This window comes from Suncus etruscus, chromosome 2 (assembly GCF_024139225.1).
Source record: "Suncus etruscus isolate mSunEtr1 chromosome 2, mSunEtr1.pri.cur, whole genome shotgun sequence".
In the NCBI taxonomy this organism is placed as follows: domain Eukaryota; kingdom Metazoa; phylum Chordata; class Mammalia; order Eulipotyphla; family Soricidae; genus Suncus; species Suncus etruscus.
The window spans coordinates 19,262,440-19,285,589 of NC_064849.1; the positions used below are offsets into that span (position 1 = coordinate 19,262,440).

General features: G+C 41.8%; 1 protein-coding gene across 1 annotated transcript in view; it reads right to left on the minus strand.

Annotated features, from left to right (window-relative positions):
• The window catches only part of DIS3L2 (DIS3 like 3'-5' exoribonuclease 2), a 306,442-nt gene that overhangs the window by 169,563 nt on the left and 113,729 nt on the right, over positions 1-23,150 (minus strand). The gene's annotated exons all lie outside the window — the stretch shown is intronic.

Consider the following 23,150-nt stretch of genomic DNA (forward strand, 5'->3'; position numbering starts at 1 on the left):
CCAGGGATATGGTGACTTGGATAAGATCAGTCATATCATAAGTGCACAGGATACTTCATAACTATTTAACATTATTCACAAGCTAAAAATCAGACTAATGCAAAGCATTAAGCATGATGAACTTAAGCGACCTCTTTGTCAGATGTCAACAACCAAGATGTACCAAGATGTTAAATACTGCCTAGCCCACAGAAAGAATAGATAAGTTAATTTATTATACACATCTGTTGAAATAAAACATAATAAGAACAGGTGTCAATTTTGAAAAGTGTGCTGGTACCAGACATAACAAGCAAAAGGGTGGGACACAGATGGAAGGAAGACAGTGATTTTCCTGGTTTTTCTTAGCAGTGTTATATAAAGTGAAGAGAACTTAGTCTTTCAATGTTTCCTTTCGTTTAAAAAAAAAAACAAAACTTTAAAAATGTTCATTCACCCAAGAAACTGAAACCGTATCTCCCAGTAAAAAAGGTAGGAGAGTTAGGCCTTTTATTAGAAATGTCAAACCACACAAGTTGTGAAAGTAGTGAGCTACACACTTCTTCTATATTATGACACTTGTTTTAATGTGTTATGGTATATTTTCCTCGCAAAATATTCTCATCCACTATACTAGAGTTCCTGGATTCTCGGGGTCAAGTGGTAGATCACTCCAAGTAGATAAAAGAGACTTATCCCTATCCTTCTTATTCAGACATGGGCACTGCCAGATCAAACAAAGGGATCATCCCAAGCCTGTCTCTCAGAAGGCTCAGCTGAAAGCCCATTGCACCATTCTGTGTCATTCTAAAAACAATGACATGTTCTGGCCTGGGGCCTTAAGAATTCACAACAATTTGCTTTTCTTCCTATGCAGAAATCTACCTGCCATGGTTCCCACTGGCTTATGAAAAAATAAAACTAAAAATTCTCACTGTTGATTGCCCGGTCCATCCATAAGAGAGAGACATCCCCAAGTTCATCTATATTTTAGACCAGAGTTCATGGTTCCCTCAAAACCAGATGGTTCAAAAACACCTTTGGTCTGGAGAGGAAAAAAAAAAACTTGTGCTGCTGATCTGTTTCATAAGATCTGATGCCCCCATGTTTTGCAGTACAAGGTAATTTGGGAAAGAAGAGGAGAACAGAAATACCACCACCAAACCCACTCTCTATCAGTGGTCCTTAAACTATGGCCCACGGGCCACATATTGTATTTGTATCTGTTTTGTTTCTTCATTGCAAAATAAGATATATGCAATGTGCATAAGAATTCGTTCATAAGTTTTGTTTTTACTATAGTCAGACCCTCCAATGGTCTGAGGGACAGTGAACTGGCCCCCTGTTTAAAAAGTTTGAGGGCCCCTGCTAGATAACTGATATCCAGGCTGAGGGCTCAAGCTGACCAAGCATTGTAGTAAGGGTTTTCTCAGGGAACTCCAGCCTAGCAAGCCAGCATTCTGTGAGGGCTAGAGGGTTTCTTCTATAAAAAACGACCACTGCTTTAGAGTCTACACACTCAGAGCAAGGCCAAGTGACAGAAGAACACCCACTGTGACTGTCACTGAGTGTATGCACAACCACCTCCCCTTTTTAGCAGTCCATCCAGTCAGAAGGAATGTATGCTCTGTTATTGATCTGTTTTGGTAGCAAGAACCACATTCTATAGTTGAACCACACCCCCAGCTCTGCACTGATGTTTCTACCAGGCAAGGAACATCATAGACAAGCTCACCAAGTCTAAAGGCACAATAATTGGAAAGATGAAAGTCATTTAACTGTCACACAGACTAGCAAAATGTTCAAATTAGAGAATTTAGTACAATGTTTAATTGTAAGAGCATTTATTTTCCACTTATTATAGGTGTATTTATTGACTACAGGACATAGAGGGTTTTGTAGCAAATAGAGAAATATGGTTCCATGCCTTATTGAACATACAATGTGGGAGTGATATTATGTGATATCATATCACATATTCTCGTATGTGATAGATATTAAGGAGGAAAGGAAGGTTCCATGGAGAAAGAGGAGAATTCATATAATTGAGAGGCCAAGACAGGCCCTGTCATCTAAGCTGAGACACAACATTGGAATCTATGGGGCTGAATAAGATGAAAAAAAATAGGATGAAAAGATCAGGTGCGACGAGCTGGGAAGAGCTGAAGATGCTAAGTTCTTGGTTCAAAAACACTAGCTATGTTTTTGATGCCCCATGCCCTTTTCTATGTCACTCTTTGCTATTCTTGAGATAACTGATTCTTTTTTTTTTAATTTTTTATTTTTAATTATGAGAACAAAGATGCAAAGAAAGAGGACAAGGTAATGTTACAGTGAAAGGACAATCACCCATAAACAGAATTCTCAGTAGTCCTATTGCTGATATCTTAACTTTGAACTTTCAGCCAAAGAACATTAAGAAAAATAAAACAGAACCTATGTACAATTGCTTTGTCCCTCAAGTCCCCAGATTGTAGTACATAATATTTCTTAGCAGCATACCAAGTAATCTAAAGACATAACAGTTATGTAACTCCTTAAACATTGAAGGCAAAGTCTTTTTTACATTTCCACGCACAAGCATATTAGTTTAAGTTAACCTCAAAAGTTTAAATGGTTTGTTTCTCTTAAGGATTAGAGTCAAAGGAGCACAGTAAAAACGGTGTTAGAGTGGCAATTATTATTTGCATAGGCCCACCAAAATATGAGGGACATGGAACGGAAAAGCTTTGGCCTAAATACAAGGAGACCCTACCCCTGAAGTTTCCTGGCATAAGACCAACTCTAGGCTCCAGGCAAACTAGTTTGTCCAATCCAGGTCATTGTCTGTAGTGCCAATACACTTTTATTTTTCACACAGTCTCTGTTGTTGGTATCTTGTTTCTGTATTAAAGATCCTGGAATCTGCATATCCTATATTGCAGTCAGGATGGTGCAGAGCGTCCTCTCGTTTAACCTCACAGTTAAAGGTTAATGCAGAGAGCCCTGTCCTGTAAGCAGGTCGTTGTTGTTGTCAAGTCTTCTTAGTGTTAAGAGAAGTCTCTTTTGAGCAGGTCGAAGTCAGAACAGTGTTAGTGTCTTCCTGGTAGAGGATTGCTTCCAGGTGTTGTTATAAAAAACCTTGGATGTTTCCTAGATACCTTCACTGATTCAGGGGTGAATGGAGGATGCCCAATCTTCTGAGGCCTGTGCCAGGTCATTATATCAATGTTCAGGGTGTAAGGCCCCATTGCACTAAGAGATTTGTGTGAGATAACTGATTCTTATTCTCTTCGACTTTGCTTATTTTTTCTTCAGCTTTATACAATTTTTTTTGTTTGTTTGTTGTTTTGATTTTGGTTTTTGGTTTTTGCACTCAGGGGTTACTCCTGGCTCTATGCTCAGAAATCGGTCCTGGCAGGCTCAGGAGACCATATGGAATGCCGGGATTCGAACCACTGTCCTGCAAGCAAGGCAAATGCCCTACCTCCATGCTATCTCTCCAGCCCAGCTTTATACAATTTTCTATTAAACCATCCATTGTTTTTCTTTAAACAATTTAACCAAATACATACTGAAAAATAAATCCCCTTGCCATATTTCCAATAGCAGGTGAGCTAGTCTGAAGCAGGGTAGCACACGAATTAATAAACCAAACTGGTCAGGAGAGAATCATAGAGTCGGCCTCTCACCACATGGTCTCTCTGGGCCTGCCAAAACAACTGTCTTTATTTACCAGTTCAAATTCAACTGGGAAGGGAAGAGTTGAGTGAGAGATAAAAGTACCTATCCAGGTAAACTTTTACAAGTGAAAGGGCTTGGTGAAAACAAAAAGGAAGTTGAGGACTGCCTTTGTTTTGAGTAAAATCATGTTGTAAACAAACAGATACAAAGAAACGAGGGATGATCTTTGTTTTGGGTAAAACAAGGTGTAAACTAAAAATATACCTTTCCTCACTCAAAGATGTGTTTTTGGGTTTTGTTTGGTGGTGGTGGGGCTATTCCCAGCTCTAAGATCACTCCCAGGCGCTCAGAAGACTATGCCGTGCCAGGATTGAACCCAGACTTCATTCATGCGAGCTTCATTCAGTCCTTTGAGCTATGACTCAAGCCCCACCACTGCATTTTAATTACATTCTGCACTGTAATTTAATTAAAAGCCTAGAAGTTTAATTTGTCACCTTTTCCAGTTTGCTTATATCACATTTCCTGGTATTCCTTGCCAATATCTCTAAGCCTATCTTTTAGTTCTTTAAACCACTCGCTTTTTATAGATTCTGATGCCTGCAATATCTGATGGCATTTTTCAAGGGCTGTTTCCATTGGTTGTGGTTGAAGACTCCTTATCCTTAAAGTATGGTTTTCTTAGGTGCCTGGTTATATTTATGTGCTGGTCAATGAATAATCTGAGGCCTACACTGAAGAAATCTGCCTCTGAAAGAATTTCCATTTGACTTTGCCAGATACCCAGGGGTATTGTGAGCTCTTAAACCAATTTCCAACATCAGATTCCTTAGCCAGCCCAGTCACTTTGAGTTGTGATAGTTTGGGAGCAGCCCTTTGAGGGGACAGCTGCTTGTAGAGAGTCTGAGCATCATTTCTGCCCTGCAAACAGTAGAAGTAATCGTGCTGTCTGCAGGCTTCTTCCCATATCAACATGCTCTGCCAATTGCCAAGCATGTCTCTGCATCTTTACTGTTCCTTCTGGCTGGTAGACCAAAGCCCCCATTTGCATTAACAAAGACTGCAGATCTGGTTCCAGAGGGCTATGCAGGGCCAGGGCCAGGGGAAACAACAAGAAGCGCCCCAGAATGATGGTGAGAAAGTCGCTGCCTGAAGGTGGAAGCACGAGGGATCTTGGAGAGAAGAGAAATGCTCACAAAGATTGTTCTAAATAAAACTACAGGAACACCATCAAACTTCTGCATTTCAAGGCACAACTCTGGGGAGACAGTCCTAGTCCAAACTTCCATTCCACATTATGAGTGGAGCAGTCTAGGTAGGATGCAAGGAGCATCTTATAGTTGAGTGACCATTATGCAGAAGAGGCCTTTCATGTCAGAAAGAGCTCTTACAAACCCTACTCTCAGGAATGACAATGTACTTAAAAGACATGAACTCTGGGGCCACATGAGCTCCATTCAAACAGAGGTTCTGTGATTCTGACCAGTATATGCTATTATAAACTAGTCACACCACTCAGCTTCCACGTCTGAAAGTCAAGAACTGTACACATAAGGTCTGTTTATCTGAAGGGCCCAGTCAAAGTATGTGAGCAAAATTGGTAGTCAACATGAATGCTGCTGTGGGTGAAAGCTGAAATTCTGCATATGTCTTACGTGAATCTGACCTTGTGGCACTGGTGCACAAGGATTGAAGTAAGAAAATGGGTCACAAACTCCATTTCATGGGGCTAATGCAGGGTAGAGTCATTACAGTTATCATGTGTGGTGTGCCTTTGTATGTATATGTATGTACATATACATACATTTGCTAGAAAGCACTGCAGGGTGAGGAGGGATACAAGATGGTGACATATCAATAAACAGAGGCTGGACCCATGTGGAGAGAAGTCTAGCTATGTCCCAAAGGCAAGGCCATAGGCAGCTGGAAAAAACAAAGCAATGGCCTGGGGGCACCTGAAGCAGTTCCCAGAGGCCCAAATTTTGGAGAAGACAGTAGATCAGAAAGGCCAATGGAGGGGCCGAAGTGGTGGCGCAAGTGGGAAGGCGTTTGCCTTGCATGCGCTAACCTAAAACGAACCATGGTTCGATCCCCTGGGGTCCTATGTGGTCCCCCAAGCCAGGAGAGATTTCTAAGCACGTAGCCAGGAGTGTCACCGGGTGTGGCCCCAAAACAAAACAAAACAACAAGATCCTTTTATTCTACAAATAAAAGATTTAAAAAAAAAAAAGAATAAAATAAAGGCCAGGGGCCAGAGTGATGGCGCTAGAGGTAAGGTGTCTGCCTTGCAAGTGCTAGCCAAGGAAGGACCACGGTTAGATCCCCCGGTGTCCCATATGGTCCCCCCAAGCCAGGGGCAATTTCTGAGCACTTAGCCAGGAGTAACCCCTGAGCATCAAACGGGTGTGGCTCAAAAAACCAAAAAAAAAAAAAAAAAAAAGAAAGGCCAATAGACTAGTGACAGAACAAACCTGGCTAGCAGTATAAACAGTTCAGGTTTTGAGGGTGACGCTGACTATTTGAAAGACAATTTCTTTTTTAATTAATTAATTAATTAATTATATTTTTGAAAGACAATTTCAACACCAGTGGAGAACTGGAGGTGGAGGGGTTTGTGGGGTCAGGTAAGAAGTGGGAGTAATAATCTCAGCTCTTGGACTAGATTATTTCTATATCTGGCTCACCAAAAGTATCAGTAGCATCTCAGAGAAGTCCACATAATGCTGGCTCTCAGGTGCCATATGGCCCCATAGGAAAGTCTACAAATCCTCTACATGATTCCCCACAATCTGCAAGTTTAAACCCTACAGAGGACTGTGATGCCACAGTGTGCCAGCTACCTAACAGTCATGTGAGAATCCCTGGGCATTTGAGCTAGGTAGAAGAGATGGGGGAGGGGAAGCTGGGGACAGACATGAGGTGTGTACCATGTGGGCATCTCTGCAGCAGAGAAGAGCCCAAAGATGGAAGAAGCATTTGCAGAGGGAAACCAAGGCATGGTCAGAGAGCTGGGAGAACAATTCAGCTTGTATGGGGACAGAGACTAAGGATGACATTTCCATAGGGCATGGGGTGGGCCCAGGCAGTCCGGTTAGAGGAAATGGGGGTGTGGGGCCAGCAGGGAAGGGGCCACGAGGAGGAGGGTGGGATCTGCTCAGGAAGTCTGAATCTATTTGTGTAAGATAAGGCGGGACAGTAGGGCACCCTGCTGGTGGGAAAGTGGCCAAGAAGGTATGATTGGAAAAGGGAGGTGGTCTGGGCAGGAAGGGCTGGGACCTAGAACCCAGGCAATGACTGGTCTCAGGCAGGACAGAAGGAGCTGACTCCCCTGATCAAATGTATAGCTTAGGGGGTTAAGTCCAAACCCTTGCCACTCTTTGGTACAGGGTAGCACTGCCTTGTAGGAAACTGAAGATCTTACTTCCATTAGTCACACAATCAGCGTTTTGACACTCTGGGTCAGTCCGGGGACTTGCAGGACTGAGTCTGTTTGCTCCAAAACTTAAAGCCAGGAGCCAGAGAGATGGCATGGAGGTAAAGCATTTGCCTTTCATGCAGAAACACGGTGGTTCAAATCCCATATGGTCCCCTGTGCCTGCCAGGGGCAATTTCTGAGTATAGAGTAACCCCTGAGTGCTGCCGGATGTGACCCCAAAAAAACAAAAACCAAACCAAACCAAAAAAAAAAAAAAAAAACCCTTAAAGCCGAATTTTATTTGTTGAAAAAGGCAAAAAGAGAGACCAGAGTGATAGCAGAATGAGCAGGGCATTTGCCTTGTACATGGCAGATCTAGGTTCAATCCCTAGCATTCTACATGGTCCCCTAAGCCTGCCAGGAATAATTTCTGAGAGTAGAGCCAGGAATAATTGCTGACTACTGCTGAGAGTAGCCCAAAAAACCTTTAAAAAGTTTCACTGCATTCTGAACTGGCACCCACCAAATCCAGGGGCACCCCCAAACTGACTCTGAGCATGCCAGGCATTGGCTCTCTGCACAGGAGTGGGGTAATGCCTATACAGCATAGGGGATAGTCTCCTCTGAGAGAAGTTTTGAGAATAGAAAGGAGGCTATGGGGAGGACATGGTATGTAGGCCTATACTTACCCATGAGGCATCAGGTCAGAGCCTCATGGATTCTGTCAGCTCAGCCTGCTCCTAGGATGCCACACAACTTCAGGATCCAAACTTCACGATGGCAGACAGATGTGGAAAGAGCACATGAGAGCCCCCATGATATCTGGGTTTGGGATGCCAGTGGCATTTAAGCAGGGATGGGGTCCGGTGCTGTGCTGGACAAAGTTCTCTGTTGGGTGAGAGCACTGGGAGGAGAATAATGGCAGAATCCAAGGAGTCTTAGTAGAAAGATAAGGTGCTTCAAGGAAAAGGTCCCTCCCCCCACTTTCCAGTACAGTCCTCACTGGGGGACTAAGAAGAGATGACTGGGGAGAGGTACTCATGGTGGTAGGACTTGATCTCCCTCTCCAACTGACCATGCAGAGCCAGAGTCAAATCTGAGGCTGTCCCCCACAGCACCTCCTCCTTCTCCACTGGGGCATTGCTTGTGTGCCAGTCCTGAGGCTGAGGCTAAGTGTATTAACTGCATCACTGAGCCTCTTCTGCTTTCTTCTGAGTACTCTCTGCTCCAAATCTTTCTCTTTCCCAGGAGAAACTACTTTAAACTCTACTAAAACTTTAATTGCCTTTCAGTCTCATGGCTCTCCAAAGACCCAAAATGTAGGCACACATACTTCTGTGCTCCCACTGAGCTGGCTTTTGCTTACTGATGCTGCAAATGTCCCAAGAGAAGTTAGGGTTCTCCAAGTTGCAACTACCTTCCATCTGAGCCTCCCTTAAAAGGGGTCAAGTTCACTTCTTAATGCAATGCACTTGTCTCAACACCAGAAACGGTATTTATTAAAAGTAAATCGAGGTGTCATTACCTCCCTTCAACATACAATCACTCCATAAGAACTTCAAAATTTGCAACATAAAATAAAGGAATAAGGAAATGAGAAAGGCTACCTTAAGAGGGTAGTAGAGATTGGGCTCTGGGAACTGAACAGGATGAGTTCTGCCATGTTTGAACCTAGAATTCCACATATATAGCTGTCATTTCTCATGGTCCAAAGCACTTTAAGCACATGTGGTATTTCAGCCTAGTGTACATTTCTAACAAGAATAAGATCAGCCCACTGCTTGACAGAAGAGAGAGAATTCAAATGCTGGTTCTCTAAAAGCCAGGGTTCTTTATCAAGGCACAAGTTGTAACCCCAAAAGAACAGGACCAAGCAATCAAAACAAGGCTAAAGAAAACAGTTTACAGAAGTAGTTTTTCACCATCACCATAATTTCTGAGAACCTTACTGGCCCCAAGGAAAGAGAACAATGCACTATTCACAGAAACAGCTAATGTTTGAAGCCCCTTAGAAGGAAAATTGCTTCTTCTTAATAAGGTAATGGGCTCCAGCTCTAAATGCACATCAGACTAATTCCGATCATCCCAGCCAGGTTATATAGACTTGGATGAATCATCGTTTTTGATGCCAAACTGAAAGATCTAGAGTTTTCAGAATGGATTCTGAATGAATACTGTGGAGAACAAGGACTTGCCTGATGGAAAGCAAGTGTCCATCTTGGTCATTCTTTGGTTTCCAATATGGAAAGGAAAGAAAATCTTTGCAGATTTCCCTTATATTTGTTGAATATAAGACTTATTCTGAAAGTTAGAAGTGAATAAAGTATGTGAAACAGTTGAATGAGGGCTGAAAAGATTAATATATTCATTACATGAATCTGTCATGATATGTAAACTATAAAAAATAAAATGAAAGCATCTGAGTCCAGAGTGCAGAAGTTTTGTAAAACACTCATTCCCCAAATAAGAGTCATCTCTTAACAAATTAGGAACAATTTCTTATCACTTGGAAAATTTCTGGGAATTTTCCATCCTTTGTAAGATTCTTCTATCACCCCACAGCCCAGAAATTATGAGAGGAGTTTAGGAGAAATGGATCGGGAAACAGGAGCGGAGTGTACATATATACACATATATCATTTACACTGTTCCACAGAACATGCCAGCTAAGAAATGGCCTATTGAGGACCACATCCGACAGTGCTCAGGGCTTACTCCCGGCTCTGCATTCATCAGTCCTGGCAGGTTGGCAGACCAAATGGGATGCCAGGAATTGAACCAAGGTTGGCCTCATGCAAGGGCTATCTCTCTGGAACAGAAACAGCCTGTTTTAAGCCATTAAGTCTGTGGCCATTTGCTACAATGAAGATCGATCATAAGCAGACAACTGGAATAACAGTTGGGATCTGGAGATGAAGGGACTGTTAGAGGAGCAGACAGGGAAGGCATCAGGGCAGAAGGTAGGGGAGATTAGGATCCAGGAGGTCAGACTGGCTGAGCCTACCAAGGGGACTTAGTGGGTAAGTGCAAGAACAGTGATGGGAGAGGCAGGAGGAGGCCATGTGAGCAAGTATAGCCAGAGAGCAGGTCAGGTTCCCAGCGGGTCTGGAGGTACATTTGACAATTTTTGCTTTGAGGTGCAAAAGACTTTGTAAAATGATTTGAAAAACCTCACAATGAACTGCTCCAGTTAATCTTTCCAAAAACACATTTCCTTCCATTCCCTCATTTGATTTACGCAAGATCTGTAACAAAGTCAAGGCAGGTATTCATTTTCCACCGATAAGCAAGAGGAAGCATGGAGGGGGCAAGGACTTTAACCTCCTGTGTAGTGATTTTTTTTTCCCATTACATTCCACAAGCTTCCCATCCCTGCACACAGGCTGACTCAAGACAGATATAATGAGTAGTCTTAGAGGTATCTGGACCCAGGCTAGTGGGCATGGTGAGTCGAGTATGAAGAAGAAGGTGTCAGAGGGATGGATGTATACAGGGAAGAAGTGAGAATCTAACTTCCAATCAAACCTCAAGTTCCTCAGGACTGCTGCATCTTCTCAGACAGGAGTCAACATGAGGGCACTGGGCACTGCCTACCTGGGGAAAGGCTGAGATAGGGGTTAGAGAGGCTGGGAATGGGGTCAAGTGGGAGGAAAGACAGTACTAATTTAGGGCTTCATACGGTCAGTATCACTGTAAAGTATGTCCTTAAGATCTGTCCCTCCTCATTAGAGCACAGACCCCCCAAGTGGAAGGCTCTCAGAGCCTCTAGAGATGTGTTTCCCCATAGGTTCAGTTGAAATCTTCAGTAGATTATGGTAAATCTCACATGGCAGTAGCTACCTTTGCTCTGAGAGTCAGATAAAGATTTGCCTGCATGTCACTGCAGGATGAGGAGAAACTGCAGGGAGGCCTTAGGGGGAGCAAGCACTGCTCAGAGGAGTCAACGGGGCAGCAAATGGCAGAGAGAGGAAATGTATACAGAAAGAGCTGTGTCAGGTTCTTGACAGCAGAGGGACAAAAAATGAGTATCCATCTCCCACCATAACACACACCACACTCAACTAATGTGTGTGTGTGTGTTGTGTGTGACAGACCCACACCTGTGATCTCAACTAATGTGTGTGTGTGTGTGTGTGTGACAGACCCACACCTGTGATCTTGGGGGGCGTGTAGTGCAGGAATCAGATCTTGGGCCCCAGTTCCCTGGCCTAAAGGTTTCTCTCTGAATCTACTTTCCAACAGCAAAGAAAAGGCCTCTCCCTAAATCTTGTATGGAACTGTTAGACTTAGTCTTCTTAAATGAAGGAAACTTTATTATCTACTATTCACTGAGAAAAGATAGGTATCCTTTAATGTCTCATTTGCTCAGGTATTGTCCACTCAGGTCCAGTGCAAGACTCTCAAAATCTGTCAAGAGGGTCGCTCGAGCCCTCCTCCCCTTACTGCCACGTCAGCCCATTCTGGGCCAGCACCCACCTGGCCACCTTGCTCCCATCACTCTGGCTGAGGATGAGCAGGTCTACAGTTCTGCCTCACTCCCCACCAATGGCCCCTTCCTTTCAGCTTTGGATGACTCAAACCACATGGGTCTCTGGGAAGCTAGAAGTAAGTGGGCAGCACCCATTCCGGACTGCCCTCTGCAGACTCCCCACCCCTCTCTATACTATGCTGGCTGTGTGTATGACCTACTCTACCCCACTTCTAGAAAACTGACAACAAGCTTCTCTGTGACTGGATAAACCTACATATTCTTCAAGGCTCATGAGAGAAACTTGTCTTTTATTCTCCTCTTCTCTCTCCGATATGCACAGCTGTATCTCTTCATGTTTCACTCTCAGTGCTGGCAAGCAGTCTCCATCTCTATCAACTCTTCAGGCTCACTTCAGGTGGTACTTTATCTACTAAATCCTGAAGCTGTGAGCAAAAATACCCTATGGGCCATCAGTGTTGCTGTTCCTTGTGACAGGAAGGTGCTCATGGGTGAAACAAAGCCTGGGAGCAGGGGCTGATTGTATTTACACTATAGTAAAAGTGGTTGCAACTGTCAGAAATCCAGACAGGCAAACCCAAATCACAGAGGTCTGTTCCTCTAACCCACTTTTCCTGCCCCAGATCATATTCATCCATTTTCCTTCCCAGCACTGTGCCCAGAGTGTGCTTCCATGGTGACTGCTTAGATTCTCTGCTGAGATAATAGAGCATGCACCATAATTGGTTCATATATGAAAGGAGACTTAGAGAATCATCTGGTTGAAAGCCCAGAGTTGGAAGGTGCTAGGTTCATCCATCCATCCAGGACCATGAATCTTTCTGATTCATGAATCTGAGTAAGAACTCAGATCTTTCTAATTCTCCACGCTTCCCTCCACAACACTTAGCATATCAGGGAAGAGCTGCCAGTCAGAAAGAGGGCCATGCATTTCCTGTTCACACCTATTAGGAAACTACTGGCATCCCAAAAAGTTTATCAGACAACTGAAATCAGACCTATATTAGATGCCTCGGGTTATGTGCCTACAGGAAGAGGGTTTGGTCCATCTAAGTAGCCATGATCAACATGGAATTCTTTTTTTTTTTTTTTTTTGGTTTTTGGGCCACACCCGTTTGACGCTCAGGGGTTACTCCTGGCTATGTGCTCAGAAATCGCCCCTGGCTTGGGGGGACCATATGGGACGCCGGGGGATCGAACCGCGGTCCTTCCTTGGCTAGCGCTTGCAAGGCAGACACCTTACCTCCAGCGCCACCTACCCGGCCCCAACATGGAATTCTTTAAAGTAAAATTAAAATTAAAACCAATTGAAAAATCTAGTTTCTCCACTACATGAAACACATTTCAAGGGCCAGACACCGTACATGGTTGGTGGCTGCAATGCTATGCTGAGATTACAATGTTTTCCCTGATGCTCAAAGTTCTACTGGCATAAAGTAAGCAAGCAACAGATACAAGGCAACTGGATCAGCTTCATATAAGGCAGATCTGGGGAAGGAGCAGATAGAAATTGGGGCACATACAGAAAAGGGATTGGAAATAAAGTCACAAGGTGGACAATCAACTAAGCCCAACATATTCTTACAGGAGAAATTAAACTGATATGGTAGGATTTGCTCTTCAGCAATGTGACCCATTAGCAGAATTGTCTGTTGTCATTATAAATATATGGCATTTTTCTTTTATGAACTCACTAACTTCCTGTGGGACACTGGACAAGCCAAGTAACTTCTCTGAGCCTCAGTTTCCTCGTCTGTAAAACAAAAGGGATGAACTAGATCAGTTGTTTCTAACCTTTTAGTCACATCAGTTTTTTTTTTCAATAGTACATATTTAAATTCATTTTTTTGGCTAAGGATCTTTAAGCATATTTAGTAACTTAACTGCATCAAAACTAAATTCGCTGTTATGGTTTTTTAAATAAAAATAATAGGAGCTTCCAATTACAAAGAAAAGTCAGTATGACCACAATTGAACTGAAAACATTCATATAAAAATTAATATGAGGTGAGTTTGTGATCAATCTTATCAAAAGCAAATCTATTTACAATAAGTATCACAAAGTATTGTAAGTAACAACAGCGCTCAACTGAATACAGAGCTGATTTCTGTGTGTTATGTAGGACTCTTGCAGTTTTAAAGCTAAATAATGACTAGAGTGATGTGATCTAACTGTAAATAGGTCTAATCTTCATCTATTTTCATAAACTAGCCTGACCAGGAAGGAGCAGAGAGCGGGATGAGTGAATTGTTGGGAAGAGTGACTTAAATCTAATGAGCAATAGGCAAGAAAGAAAAGAGCATACCACCATACATCTCCTTTTCAGCACAAGAGAAATATAAAATAATTCAGTGAGCTAGGCATAAAACTAAGAATGAACAGCAAATAAGAGACTGGGTGCTATAATAAAAAGGAAAGAGTGACTCCAGCCCCATGGCTCTCCACTGGGCCCTACTAAAGTTTAGGACAGACAAAAGAGACCAACGGAGACACCAAAGCACTGAAAACTCCCTTTTGCAGATGACATTGTACACTGAGTTTACTGTAGATTATTTCCTCATATTTAAAGTATATGTTATTAAAAATTCTAGCAAAAAGCTGACAGGTTGCCTGTTTCTAGGTGTTTTAGGGGACAGAGTATAGTCTATATACATCATTTCTAAGGTTTAAGAAAATGTTCTGAAAACCATTACTTCACCACCACCCCCTTTGTCTGAAGTGTCACAGAGAATAAAAACAGGAAGAAAGAAATTGAATGGATACACTTGAAAAAGAACTGGGAGAGTTCCAGTTACATTAAAATAAAAAATAGACATTACTTTACAGCTTCTTACAATTGATCATGAATGTTCTATTTCTGTGAACCTTCCGATACATTGCATTTAATAATTTTACAAAATCTACATTCTTCAAGTAGTTATGTATAAAATTATTATATGACCCAGCAATTCTACTCCAAAACAGATGCCCACTTATCTCCCAAGCATAAAAACATTCCAGTGAAAGGACATACGTATATATATGTTCATTGCTGTACTTAGTACAATGCCACAATATGGAAACAACACAAACGCCCAACTACAAATTAAGGGGTCAAGAAGTTGTGTCTATATACACAATACTAGGCAGCTCTAAGAATAAAACAATGCAATTTGCAGCAAGATGGATAGAATGAAAGGGTAAATATGCTGAGTGAAGTCAGTCATAAAGAAGGAGACATATACAGAATGATCTCTCTCATATGTGGAACTTAAGATACACAGTAAGGCAACAACAAAGATCCAAAGGCAACATAATAGAAAACTGGGCCACAAAATTAAATTGGGGGGGGGGGAGGCTGGTAAAAGGAGGATGGGCAAAAGAGACACAGGGAGACAGACAGATACATTGGTAATGGTGTATCTATGTGGTGTTGGAATTATGTCCATGAGAAATCATTAATAGTATTGTAAACAAAACAAAAAAAAACTTTAAGCAAAATAGATACTCAGAGAAACTGTAAAAAGAGACTTAGGTATTTGTACATCAACATTCATTTCAACCTTACTCATGATTCAATAACCAAAAGTTAGAATCAACTTATGTGTCCATCAACACAAGTGAATAAATAAAATGCAGTACTTAAAATACAGCAGAATATGATTCAGCTTTAGAAAGTTTAAGTCACATTCTGATAGACGCCACAACATGGATGAATTTTGAGAACAATATGCTAAGTGAGATAAACCAGCCACAAAAGGGAAAACAGCATATGGTTCCACAAACATATAATAAAGATAGATTAATTTTTATTTAGAGTAATGAAAAGGTTCTGGCATCAATACTAACTGCTGCACATTACAACTGCAATTAATACAATTGAACTGCATATTAAAAATAGTTGAGGCCAATTTTATACTATGTAGATTTTAGCAAACAAAAATTGTTTTGAGCCATGAGAGTTTCTGTTTTCTATAGACTTTAGAGAGGGGTGCACAAAAGATTGTTTTCCCTTTTCAGCACAAGAAAAATATAAACAAATTCAGGGAGCCAGGCATAAAGCTACATTAAAAGTAAACAGTAAGCAAGAGACTTGGGTGTGACAGTGAAAGGGGCCAAATGACCCAGCCCCTCGGGGGGTTTTCACAGATCCCTGAGGTTTGATGAAAGGAGGGAGCCACAATGCAGAAAGCCCCATGCCAGTCCTAAGAGGCTCCCTGAGAATCTAGAGGCTCCTTACAGGCTCATCTGGTTGCCAACAACTCTGTAGCTACCTTCCCTCTCCATGCTTCAGTCAAGAGCTAAAGCTAAATCCTGCATTTCCAACTGCACACAAACACCTCAGACAGTATATTCAAAGAAAGTTCTGCAGATGAAAAATGGAGTTATTATCTGTAAGATATACAAATAGAAGAAATCTGTTTCCACTGACCATGATGGATAAAGGACTCTGGAGAAGGGGGGCTAAGCCCAAAACTATAGAACTCCAAATTAAATGGGCTGAGACAAGAAATCACAGGCCCTGGGGCTGGAGCAGTGATGTAAGTGGTAGGGCATTTGCCTTGCATGCACTAGCCTAAGACGAACCATGGTTCAATCCCCCGGCATCCCATGTGGTCCTCCAAGCCAGGAGCGATTTCTGAGTGGATGCCAGGAGTAACCCCTGAGCATCACCGGGTATGACCCAAAAAGCAAAAAAAGAAATCACAGGCCCTAAACCAGAGGGACAAAGCCACCTGCAGCAGGATCTAGGTGACTTAGCCACCTTGCTGATAGCCACAGAACTGCCACTCTGTCACCACATGAACAGGCACTTTGAAGGAATCTTTCACCACCTTTCAGGGATACCCCCCAACTCTCACCTTGAGGGTGAAGAATACAGCTGTACTTCAGCCATCCATAGAAGCTCTCTGGGCTGAGCAGCCACATGCCACTCACTGAAGCCAAACAAAACAAACTCCTCCTTGTCCTGGTCACTGCTGGTAAGGACACTGTAGTCCTGACAAGGCAAAGCCTGTTAGGAGTCACATTAGCCACTCAGCTCCAAAGTACAGGCTCTGTGACTGGGGTTCATCTCCCTTAGCACAACATTCCCATTCCAGCCACAACCAGGCCTGAGTGAACACAGAAATGGAGAACACAGCAATGGACCTGGACCCTCTGTGCCTCGTGATCGTAATGTCCAGGGCAACAGGGTACTCACTGGGACAAACTGGTGAGCTCTACCCCACAGGTTCCCCCAAGAATGCACAGACTTGAACCCCAATCACCTCCAGGCCTATGACCAAGCCCCTTGATATTGTGTATGCCCCGCCATATCCAGGCTTGTGACCAAGTCCATTTTTGTACCAGGCTTGCCACAACAAAGTAGGCATATGTTCCCATACCCTGGAAATTTAACTGCCCATGTCCCCTGCCACCCTCAAACTTGTTTATCAGGGCCCTGGTACTACCCAGGTTGATCACACAGTGCAGTTGGGCCATCTGGCTGCAGTTGAGGCCCACTCTAACAGGCCTATGTGTCTACAGAACACTGGGCACCTCATGGGCAGGATGCAGCTCAGCTTTACCTTAGCACAAAATGGCAGGATCAATAAAGAAACAAAACCCAACATTCAGCTATTTACAGGAGACCCACTTCCATTTCAATGATAAATGTTGGCTCAAAATAACAGGTTGGAAAACAATTATGCTATCAAATCACACACTGAAAAAGCAGGAGCTCTCCTACGCATAACAGACACAATATAAAACTAAACTAAAAAAGCTAGTAAAGAGAAGTATGACCATTATATAACAAATAAGAGATGAAAATTCATCAAACTAACATCATACTAACATCAGGTACCACAATAAAAAGGCATACAATATATTTAGTGAGCCAGAAATAAGCTCTGAGTACTGCCGAATGTGGCCCAAGAACTCAAACAAATTTTAAAAACTACAACAGAATATATTAGCAATCGGTAAGAAACTTAAAGTGAGACAGAAACAGCAAAACAATAGTAGTTGGAGACTTTTAATAGACTGCCTCACATTTGGACAGATCAACCAGACATAAAATCAACAAGGAAACTTCAAGATTCTAATGGTATTCTTCAAGGACATGAAACATTACTAAAATCTGTAGTATTTTATTTTTCACAAAAATACCCTGAATAGTCAAAGCAATCTTGAGAAAAACAATAAGATAGGAGGCATCACATACCCTAACTTGATAATATAAAGCTACTGAAATCAAAACTGTGGTTTGGAATAAAAACAGATACTCAGACTAATGGACTGGAATCAAGAGCCCAGAAATAAATTCTTAGATATATGGACATTTAATTTACAATAAAGAAGCCAAGAGTATAAAATAAAAAAAAGGAAATTTTCTTCAACAAATGGTATTGGGAATACTGGTTAGCCACATAGAAAGAAATAAAACTGGACCATTATCTCACACCACATTAGAATGTTAATTCAAGATGAATTAAAGACTTAGATGTTAGACTCAAATACATAAAAATCAATGGAAGAAAATAAGCAAAACACTCTGGTATCCTGGCTTCAGTCGTGTCCTTGGGGTTTTTGCTCCACTGGCAAAGAAAACAAAAGTAAAATGAACAATGGGAGCACATCAAACTAAAGAGTCTACACTGCAAAGAAACCATCCCTAAAACAAAAAGACATCCAACTGAATGGAAGAAAATATTCACACTATACATCTGATAAAGGGCTAGTAGACATGATATATAAAGAACTCACAAAACTCAACAACAACATAATCAACTACCCCATCTAAAACTGCTGAATAAACACTTCTCCAAAGAATAAATACAAATGGCCAACAGGCTGGAAGAGGGAATGGGGGGATGATGTTCATCATGAATTATCGGGAAATGTAATGACCCAAAAACCTTGAGTAATCAGGTTTAAAAAGGTTCCTAAAAATCATGAGGGCTCCAAAGATTCACAAACAAAATGTGAATCCAAGAACAAAATGTGAATAGGCTGTTGATTAAAGTGACCCCAAACTGGTTGGAGATGCTCCCGCTAACACTGAGTGATCCTTGCCAATATGCAACTTTCTGGGGGCACTAGATCTGGATTAGAGAAGATGAAAATAGGAAAGAGGGCAACTTCCGTGACAACTCCAGACTCTGAGCCAAAGGGAGGGGAGCAGGGAGGTAGCCAAAGACCCCACATTTAAGAAACAGTATATAGCACTGGGGAAGGGAGAAAACCAGGTCTTCAACTCGAGTCAAGTTTCTTGTGACTGTACTGTTTCTTTAGCACAATTGCTTTTCACCTTTCTCTGGTTGATCTTTACCTCTTCCCATATCTCTCTACCCATATCTGTTCTACCTCCTTTCTCTCGCTCCCTTCCCCCCATCATTGGGCCACACCCAAGTACTAAGGGTTTATTCCTGACTATGCTCAGGGATCACTACTGACAGGATCTATGTGGTGGCAGGGGCAGAGCCCAGGTCTACCACATATCAGGTAAATGCATGCTCCTATACCATCTCTTCACCCCACTGGTTGCACTTAGCTCAGGTAATATACTTCAGCTTCTCAGTGGCTATCACTCCCAACTAGTTCTTTAGTCAAGGAATCCCAAAGAGGGGGCATCTCTCTCCTCTCCCCCCATAACAAAATCTTGCCTTCTGTTCCCATGTGAAGAAGGAGGAGAAAGGGTCGAACAGGCTCCCTCAAGTATTGTATAAAGAAATAAATGGGGTAGAGGGACAGAGACTCTCTGTGATAGGAGGCCTGCTAACACTGTAGCCCTAAATTAAACAAATATTTACACTCTTTTGTAAGTGTATGCACTGCTACTATCTCAATAAAATAAAACTTAACCAAGTACAATGCAAAAAAAAAAAACAAACAAAGTTTAATCAACAAATTACTAAAATTATTTAGTAATAGAAATGAGTGGGAAGTGGGTTATAATCGCAGAAGTAGAAAGAGGAAAATCCTGTACAGCTCTCTCTTCTCATATCTAGACTACATGGGGGAAATGTTTGCTTTCCCTGAAAGATAGAAAATCATCAAAGCTAATATAAGGAGATTAAAAAAACAAAACAAAACAAAGAAATCAAGAGTCATTAGAAATGGAAAAAGAGAAAGCCCTAGACCATATTTCAGATGAAAGAGCTACAGTTATTAAAAATACTTGGTTATTTTCAATATTTTTAACTGCTCTAAAGCAATGAAATAAAAAAAAAAAAACACTCACCAATCCTTCCTTCAGAGGCCAGAGAGCTTGATATTAGAGGTTGATAATAAAAATGAAAAAAAAAAAAACCATAAATCAAATTTTTGTTTTTTTTTTTTTTTCGTTTGGGGGCCATACCCAGCAGTGCTTAGGGCTTATTCCTGGCTCTGCACTCAGGAATTAGTACTGGAGGTGCTCAGGGGACCCTATCGTATGCCTGATAATTAAACCTGAGTAGGCCGCATGCAAAGCAAACACCTTGCCCACTATGTTATCGCTCCAGACCCCAATCTCACTTCTGTATTATAAATCCTAAAATAAATTGGTGAAGAGAACTCAAGTTTCAGGCAAGCACATTAACAATGGTGGTCTGGTTTGATAAGGAAAGGACACAATCAGGGTCATGTGCTACCACATCAACAGGAAGAAAACAGTGTTGTGAAGGAGCTCAGAAAGTCTTGAAGAAAAATCAATATCTATTCCCAGGAGAAATATTTTGTGAAAAAATGAATCTGGTTAAATTGACACTCGGGCCAACAACCAGCTTTGTAATTGAGGGTTTAATGCTGGAAGCAGTCCCATTAAGTCTGTAAGAAAGATATCACTACTATTATGCAATGAGTTTTTAAAGCAATGGCCAATAAAATGAGATAATGAATAAGCAAAGACCACAAAATTAGAAAGAAAAGTACAAAATTATTATTTTTTTTATATCTCGAGAATAAAAACAACAAGCCATAGTTATTAGAAATAAGAAGAGGGGCCGGGCGGTGGCGCTGGAGGTAAGGTGCCTGCCTTACCTGCGCTAGCCTAGGAGACGGACCGCGGTTCGATCCCCCGGCGTCCCATATGGTCCCCCAAGCCAGGAGCGACTTCTGAGCGCATAGCCAGGAGTAACCCCTGAGCGTTACCGGGTGTGGCCCAAAAACCAAAAAAAAAAAAAAAAAAAAAAAAAAGAAATAAGAAGAGCGGGCCCAGAGAGATAGCAGCCGATCCAGGACCAAAGGTGGTTGGTTTGAATCCCGATGTCCCATATGGTCCCCCGTGCCTGCCAGGAGCTATTTCTGAGCAGACAGCCAGGAGTAACCCCTGAGTACCGCCGGGTGTGGCCCAAAAACCAAAAAAAAAAAAAAAAAAGAAATAAGAAGAGCACTCATTTGTTTGTAGCAATGAAACAAACAAGCACATCCTAGTATCTTTCTTATAAACCAACAATAACATTTTGGGAAATAGTAGAAATAAATGTCCCTTCTCATTATTAATAAAATACACAAAATATGTATTTTGTATAGTTTTATCTAACACAAAATATGTAAGCCAACACTCTATGTAAAGCATAAACTGGGTCTTTAGTAAGAGGACCCAACATACAAAAAATATGAATAGGTTTTATAAAGTAAGATGCACATAGGCCAAGATACAAACAAAATAACAAAATGGTTATTTGAAAACAATACTCCTCCAATAGATTCTACAATTGAGCAAAAGGTTTAAGAAAATAGATTTTGGCTGTAATTCTGACAAATGACACTCAGTAAAGAAGAATAAACCAACCCAATCACCACTTAAAACTGAGAAATTAATAGTAAAGAATAATTAAACCATCGGCAATGTCTTGTTAACATCAACTATTGCTTTCAATAGCATAAAACAGTGGTCCTATGGGTGTTTTGGTCAGAGCCCACAAGATCAAGATTTGGGGTAGGGGTTGGGCCACACCCTGTGACACTTAGGGGTTACTCCTGGCTATTCGCTAAGAAATCGCTCCTGGCTTGGGGGACAATATGGGATGCCAGAGATCGGACCGAGGTCCATCCTGGGTCAGCCGCATGCAAAGCAAATGCCCTACCACTACACTATCACTCCAGACCCAAGATCAAGATTTTTTATAAGAATACTAAGATAGGGCTGGAGTGATAGCACAGCAGGAAGAGTGCTTGCCTTGCACACAGACAACCTGGGTTGAATCCCTGACATCCCATATGGTCCCCAAATATTCCATATGATCCCCTGAGTAGTGCCAAGAATAATCCCTGAGTGAAGAGTAACCCCTGAGAACCAATGGATGTGGCCCCCAAACAAAAATAACAAACAAAAAAAAATCCAACAATACTAAAATAGGGTCAGAGATGTAACTCAGAGGGAAAGCACTGGTCTTGCAAGTCATCTCTCTCTCTCTCTCTCTCTCTCTCTCTCTCTCTCCTCCTCCTCCTCCTCCTCCTCCTCCTCCTCCTCCTCCTCCTCCTCCTTCTCTCTCTCTCTCTCTCTCTCTCTCTCTCTCTCTCTCTTTCACTAACTTAATCACTGCTCACTTGCCTTCTCTCTCCCACCCTCCCAACAATATTATTTACCCTTTTCACTTTTTCTGTCATAAATGTAGAGGTCGGTAAACCCAACTAGCCAGTAGACAAGTCCTATCACTTTCATTCATGGCTCTAGTCTTCATGGCACCTTTCAGGTTCTGTCTATTTCATGGTTGTAATAGTGGTTCTCTGTCTGACCCACAATGCTGACGTATTTACCTTCCTCATACAACACTTTTGCTGACATTACTCTAATGACTAATATGATATATATATATGATATATATAATGACCACATCTGGCAACACTCAGGGGTTACTCCTGGCTCTGCGCTCAGAAATCGCTCCTGGCAGGATTGGAGGACCATATGAGATGCCAGGGATTGAACCAGGGATCGTCCTAGGTTTGGCAGAGGTTTGCAAGGCAAAAGCTCTACCACTGTGCTATCACTACAGCACACCCCCCCCCCGTGTATGTACTTATATAAGTTTTCCAGAATGTCTTAAAGTGTCAGATTAAAATCTATAAACAAGTATACTTTCAAGTTAAAAACCTTTTTCCTCAGTAGTTTGACTGCAATTTGTTTATCTCAGTATTTTGAAATTACCTACAGTATTTTGAGATTATCTACAGTAAAAAAAAAAGAGAGAGAGAAAAAATTAGGGGGCGGTGATGGGTTTAAAAAAAATACATTACATGGGGCCGGAGAGATAGCATGGAGGTAAGACGTTTGCCTTTCATGCAGGAGGTCATCGGTTCGAATCCCGGCGCCCCATATGGTCCCCTGTGCCTGCCAGGAGCAATTTCTGAGCCTGGAGCCAGAAATAACCCCTGAGCACTGCCGGGTGTGACCCAAAAACCACAAAAAAAAAAAAAAATACATTACAAAGGAAATTATCTACACTGTAGATTCTACAGTATCTCACTAATGACCAAAAGATCATTGTTTTGAAATTCCTTAAATTTACACAAAACATAATTAGAAGTTTGCTTGTTTTTCTGTAATGTATTAAAGCTTAGCTTTAATTCAAATACATTAAAGAGACCAAAATTGAAAATATAGAGAGTTTATCCCACAGCTCCTTAAACTGTGTCAACTGAATGTGGAGGTTGGG